The 7,500-nt window shown below is 46.4% G+C and overlaps 1 long non-coding RNA gene across 1 annotated transcript; it reads right to left on the bottom strand.

Annotated features, from left to right (window-relative positions):
* Window positions 1–852: 852 nt before the first annotated feature.
* LOC138955598 (uncharacterized) lies at window positions 853–1,601 on the bottom strand. The gene is made up of 2 exons (XR_011452301.1): window positions 1,496–1,601; window positions 853–950 (listed from the first exon to the last, which is right to left on the bottom strand). It is a non-coding gene; the product is annotated as an uncharacterized lncRNA (long non-coding RNA).
* Between the last annotated feature and the right edge of the window lie 5,899 nt (window positions 1,602–7,500).

Raw genomic sequence — 7,500 nt, 5'->3', positions numbered from 1 at the left:
AAGTAGGACACAGTCCCCGACGTTTAGGGAGGGTTGTTTGGCATTGCTTGAAGACAGCATTTGAGCGCTACTTTTTTCTTGGCCAAGTGAAGCCTCCGCTCGGCACGCCCTTATCTTCTTCATGTGTTCAGCAACTGTGGGGTCATCAGATGTATTGTCATTCTCTTCTTCTTGAGATCTGGGATCTGCCTGGGAACAATCGGATTGTGCTGATTCCTCATCTCCAGTCTCTAAATCTGCACTGGCAGCCACATCTTCTTTGTCTACTGCCATAACGTCTTGCTTGAGCAACTGGTTCTGCCGCCCCTGTCAACTCTGGTATGGCCATGGCTTCGTCTGTAACTCCCTCTGGCCCTGTCATCTCTGGTACGGCCATGGCCTCGTCATCAACTTCCTCGGCCCCTGTCATCTCTCGTATGGCAGATTCCAGCTCTTCCTCTGTCGTCAGCACGCCTGCAACTTCTTTAGCTTTAGGCAGAAAGGTCTTCTGCAGACCCAATCTCGGTTTTTCCCCAAACAACACCTCGTATGGAGTTTTGTTCTGCAGATTTCTGTGTGGGGATGAATTCTTTTGTAGCTGGACAAAGCGGAGCCCTTCAGACCAGTTACTGGTGCTGTTGTCGATGGTCCACGCTATCAGCATTTGCTTCACATCTGCGTTCGATCGCTCTACTGAACCCTGGCTCTGGGGATGTCGAGCCCGCCCATGTACAATGCGAAGGTTTTGCCACATGTTTTTTAGTTTGTCAGCCACTGAAGCAACAGGTTTCACAGGCCGACACAAAACAGTTAATCATTTTACCGGAAATGTTCGCGTACTTATCTTGGAGAATTGTTTTGGTTTTTTTCTCGCCTCCGTGCCCAGTGTTGACATGTGCCTCAAGCAGGACGTCGAATAGCTCATTTTGGGTGACGATGTACCGGGGAGTTTCTTGTTGCGTTTTCCGTATCTGCACAATGTCATTATAATTAATTTCAGTTGCATTTACGAACGCGAACACTTACACATTTGTACGTGTGTGTGTGTGTGTGTGTGTGTGTGTGTGTGTGTGTGTGTGTGTGTGTGTGTGTGTGTGTGTGTGTGTGTGTGTGTGTGTGTGTGTGTGTGTGTGTAAGAGAGATCAACACAAAATGACACATTAACAGACACGTCACACAAACAAACTTGATTGTCAATGCAAAATGAACACACGTTTCGAACAAGCTTAAGCACGTAAAAAGTTGAGAGAAAAAACAATGTTCGTGAATTGAGAGAGAGAGAGAGAGAGAGAGAGAGAGAGAGAGAGAGAGAGAGAGAGAGAGAGAGAGAGAGAGAGAGAGAGAGAGAGAGAGAGAGAGAGAGAGAGAGAGAGAGAGAGAGAGAGAGAGAGAGAGAGAGAGACACACACACACACAGAGACACAGACAGAGACAGAGAGATACACAGAGAGGGACACAGAGAGTGACACAGAGAGACAGAGAGAGACAGAGAGAGGGAGAGAGAGAGAGCTTTTACTTTGATCACTTTCTTCATCCCAGCAACTTCAACAAGATCAAACTTCTCCTTAATGTAGTAAACGTTTCTGTTCTTTCGATCTCCATCGCCGGACAAGACATTCACCACGTAGCGGTAGTCGTCTGCGTTGGGCAATGTGTACTTGGAAAACTTTTCATTTTTCCATCAAAACGCGCACGATCCTTGCCGTCCATGCTGACTGTTCCTCTGCTATCAGCCAAATGAAAGCTTGAACTAAAAGTTTAAATTTGGTATTGTTTGTGAGTTTCAATCACTAAGGCCCCTTGTTTGATTGATAATACGGGCACACGAGAACAAGTATTTCCTGAGGATATGCTCACAAACCGTTCACTCTGTGTGTGGCTCGTGTTCTTTTCTGTTATACTGTCATTGACACTGTTAGAGAGAGACAGAGAGAGAGAGAGAGAGAGAGAGAGAGAGAGAGAGAGAGAGAGAGAGAGAGAGAGAGAGAGAGAGAGAGAGAGAGAGAGAGAGAGAGATCGACCACACACACACACACACACACACACGTACGCACGTACGCACGCACACACGCACACTTAACTTGCTTTTGCCGATTTCGCGTACTGGGCAACTTGCCAATTACGCGTAATCGGCTGCCGATTCCGTGTAATCGGCTGCCGAATTCGCGAAATAGGCAAGTTTTAGAGGCGTTTACGCGATTTCGGCAAAACGCTGCCGATTTCACGTATTGGGCAGCGTTTTGCCGATTACGCGAAATGGGCAAAAATGTTGCCCATTACGCGGAATCGGCAATTACGTGAATTCGGCACGACATAGACATACAGCACGTACATTCTCACGACAACAGAGGAAACTGAACAGTGTAGACATACAGCACGTACATTCTCACGACAACAGAGGACACTGAACAGTGTAGACATACAGCACGTACATTCTGACGACAACAGAGGAAACTGAACAGTGTAGACATACATCACGTACATTCTCACGACAACAGAGGACACTGAACAGTGTAGACATACAGCACGTACATTCTCACGACAACAGAGGACACTGAACAGTGTAGAAATACAGCACGTACATTCTCACGACAACAGAGGACACTGAACAGTGTAGACATACAGCACGTACATTCTCACGACAACAGAGGACACTGAACAGTGTAGACATACAGCACGTACATTCTCACGACAACAGAGGACACTGAACAGTGTAGACATACAGCACGTACATTCTCACGACAACAGGGGACACTGAACAGTGTAGACATACATCACGTACATTCTCACGACAACAGAGGACACTGAACAGTGTAGACATACAGCACGTACATTCTCACGCCAACAGAGGACACTGAACAGTGTAGACATGCAGCACGTACATTCTCACGACAACAGAGGACACTGAACAGTGTAGACATACAGCACGTACATTCTCACGACAACAGAGGACACTGAACAGTGTAGACATACAGCACGTACATTCTCACGACAACAGAGGACACTGAACAGTGTAGACATACAGCACGTACATTCTCACGACAACAGAGGACACTGAACAGTGTAGACATACAGCACGTACATTCTCACGACAACAGAGGACACTGAACAGTGCAGACAAACAGCACGTACATTCTCACGACAACAGGGGACACTGAAGAGTGTAGACATTCATCACGTACATTCTCACGACAACAGGGGACACTGACCAGTGTAGACATACAGCACATACATTCTCACGACAACAGAGGACACTGAACAGTGTAGACATAGCCTACAGCACGTACATTCTCACGACAACAGAGGACACTGACCAGTGTAGACATACAGCACGTACATTCTCACGACAACAGAGGACACTGAACAGTGTAGACATACATCACGTACATTCTCACGACAACAGAGGACACTGAACAGTGCAGACATACATCACGTACATTCTCACGACAACAGGGGACACTGAACAGTGCAGACATACATCACGTACATTCTCACGACAACAGGGGCACTGACCAGTGTAGACATACAGCACGTACATTCTCACGACAACAGAGGACACTGAACAGTGTAGACATACATCACGTACATTCTGACGACAACAGAGGACACTGAACAGTGTGGACATACAGCACGTACATTCTCACGACAACAGGGGACACTAAACAGTGTTGACATACAGCACGTACATTCTCACGACAACAGAGGACACTGAACAGTGTAGACATACAGCACGTACATTCTCACGACAACAGGGGACACTGAACAGTGTTGACATACAGCACGTACATTCTCCCGACAACAGAGGACACTGAACAGTGTAGACATACAGCACGTACATTCTCACGACAACAGAGGACACTGAACAATGTAGACATACAGCACGTACATTCTCACGACAACAGAGGAAACTGAACAGTGTAGACATACATCACGTACATTCTCACGACAACAGAGGACACTGAACAGTGTAGACATACAGCACGTACATTCTCACGACAACAGAGGACACTGAACAGTGTAGACATACAGCACGTACATTCTCACGACAACAGAGGACACTGAACAGTGTAGACATACAGCACGTACATTCTCACGACAACAGAGGACACTGAACAATGTAGACATACATCACGTACATTCTCACGACAACAGAGGACACTGAACAGTGTAGACATACAGCACGTACATTCTCACGACAACAGGGGACACTAAACAGTGTAGACATACAGCACGTACATTCTCACGACAACAGAGGACACTGAACAGTGTAGACATACAGCACGTACATTCTCACGACAACAGAGGACACTGAACAGTGTAGACATACAGCACGTACATTCTCACGACAACAGAGGACACTGAACAGTGTAGACATACAGCACGTACATTCTCACGACAACAGAGGACACTGAACAGTGTAGACATACAGCACGTACATTCTCACGACAACAGAGGACACTGAACAGTGTAGACATACAGCACGTACATTCTCACGACAACAGAGGACACTGAACAGTGGAGACATACATCACGTATATTCTCACGACAACAGAGGACAATGAACAGTGTAGACATACATCACGTACATTCTCACGACAACAGGGAACACTGACCAGTTTAGACATACAGCACGTACATTCTCACGACAACAGAGGACACTGAACAGTGGAGACATACATCACGTACATTCTTACGACAACAGAGGACACTGAACAGTGTAGACATACAGCACGTACATTCTCACGACAACAGAGGACACTGAACAGTGGAGACATACATCACGTACATTCTCACGACAAAAGAGGACACTGAACAGTGGAGACATACATCACGTACATTCTCACGACAACAGGGGATACTGACCAGTGTAGACATACAGCACGTACATTCTCACGACAACAGAGGACACTGAACAGTGTAGACATACATCACGTACATTCTCACGACAACAGAGGACACTGAACAGTGTGGACATACAGCACGTACATTCTCAGGACAACAGGGGACACTGAACAGTGTAGACATACAGCACGTACATTCTCCCGACAACAGAGGACACTGAACAGTGTAGACATACTGCACGTACATTCTCACGACAACAGGGGACACTAAACAGTGTTGACATACAGCACGTACATTCTCCCGACAACAGAGGACACTGAACAGTGTAGACATACAGCACGTACATTCTCACGACAACAGAGGACACTGAACAGTGTAGACATACAGCACGTACATTCTCACGACAACAGGGGACACTGAACAGTGTAGACATACAGCACGTACATTCTCACGACAACGGAGGACACTGAACAGTGTAGACATACAGCACGTACAGTCTCACTACAACAGGGGACACTGAACAGTGTAGACATACAGCACGTACATTCTCACGACAACAGGGGACACTGAACAGTGTAGACATACAGCACGTACATTCTCACGACAACAGAGGACACTGAACAATGTAGACATACAGCACGTACATTCTCACGACAACAGAGGACACTGAACAGTGTAGACATACAGCACGTACATTCTCACGACAACAGGGGACACTAAACAGTGTAGACATAGAGCACGTACATTCTCACGACAACAGAGGACACTGGACAGTGTAGACATACAGCACGTACATTCTCACGACAACAGAGGACACTGAACAGTGTAGACATACAGCACGTACATTCTCACGACAACAGGGGACACTGAACAGTGTAGACATACAGCACGTACATTCTCACGACAACGGAGGACACTGAACAGTGTAGACATACAGCACGTACAGTCTCACTACAACAGGGGACACTGAACAGTGTAGACATACAGCACGTACATTCTCACGACAACAGGGGACACTGAACAGTGTAGACATACAGCACGTACATTCTCACGACAACAGGGGACACTGAACAGTGTAGACATACAGCACGTACATTCTCACGACAACAGAGGACACTGAACAATGTAGACATAGAGCACGTACATTCTCACGACAACAGAGGACACTGAACAGTGTAGACATACAGCACGTACATTCTCACGACAACAGAGGACACTGAACAGTGTAGACATACATCACGTACATTCTCACGACAACAGAGGACACTGAACAGTGTAGACATACATCACGTACATTCTCACGACAACAGGGGACACTAAACAGTGTAGACATACAGCACGTACATTCTCACGACAACAGAGGACAATGAACAGTGTAGACATACAGCACGTACATTCTCACGACAACAGAGGACAATGAACAGTGTAGACATACAGCACGTACATTCTCACGACAACAGGGGACACTGAACAGTGTAGACATACAGCACGTACATTCTCACGACAACAGGGGACACTGAACAGTGTAGACATATAGCACGTACATTCTCACGACAACAGGGGACACTGAACAGTGTAGACATACAGCACGTACATTCTCACGACAACAGGGGACACTGAACAGTGTAGACATACAGCACGTACATTCTCACGACAACAGGGGACACTGAACAGTGTAGACATACAGCACGTACATTCTCACGACAACAGGGGACACTGAACAGTGTAGACATACAGCACGTACATTCTCACGACAACAGGGGACACCGAACAGTGTAGACATACAGCACGTACATTCTCACGACAACAGGGGACACTGAACAGTGTAGACATACAGCACGTACATTCTCACGACAACAGGGGACACTGAACAGTGTAGACATACAGCACGTACATTCTCACGACAACAGGGGACACCGAACAGTGTAGACATACATCACGTACATTCTCACGACAACAGGGGACACCGAACAGTGTAGACATACAGCACGTACATTCTCACGACAACAGAGGACACTGAACAGTGTAGACATACATCACGTGCATTCTCACGACAACAGAGGACAATGAACAGTGTAGACATACAGCACGTACATTCTCACGACAACAGGGGACACTGAACAGTGTAGACATACAGCACGTACATTCTCACGACAACAGGGGACACTGAACAGTGTAGACATACAGCACGTACATTCTCACGACAACAGGGGACACTGAACAGTGTAGACATACATCACGTACATTCTCACGACAACAGGGGACACTCGCATTGCCATTGTACGTTGCAGGCGTGCTGCCAGTGCAGCAGGGAATCACGGTGCATCAGGCAAGGGGTGTGTGACTGCCGTGCGAACTGTACCCGCTGTACCAACTGTGCTGCTCAGGGCTGTACGAATCGCGCCGTTGATCTGGTACGTCTTGGGTTAGCCTAAAAACTCATTAAAAAATAAAAAAAATAACATTCACATACTTCAAATAATACTTTGTCACTAATTCCTTTCTAAATTTACTTAGACACAACATTCCTGAGAATTCTAAAACACTGATTCCTGACTTCCTGACAATTAAAGGGAAAGTAATCCTGACCTTCCATTTGTCAAGAACAAGCACAGTTCCTTCCCTTACACTAAATAGACAAATCAGTAAGCCCCCCAAAAGTACTTTGTAAAAATGGTA

Source organism: Littorina saxatilis, unplaced genomic scaffold, assembly GCF_037325665.1.
Source record: "Littorina saxatilis isolate snail1 unplaced genomic scaffold, US_GU_Lsax_2.0 scaffold_2309, whole genome shotgun sequence".
NCBI lineage: Eukaryota > Metazoa > Mollusca > Gastropoda > Littorinimorpha > Littorinidae > Littorina > Littorina saxatilis.
This window is presented reverse-complemented; position numbering and strand designations above follow the sequence as displayed.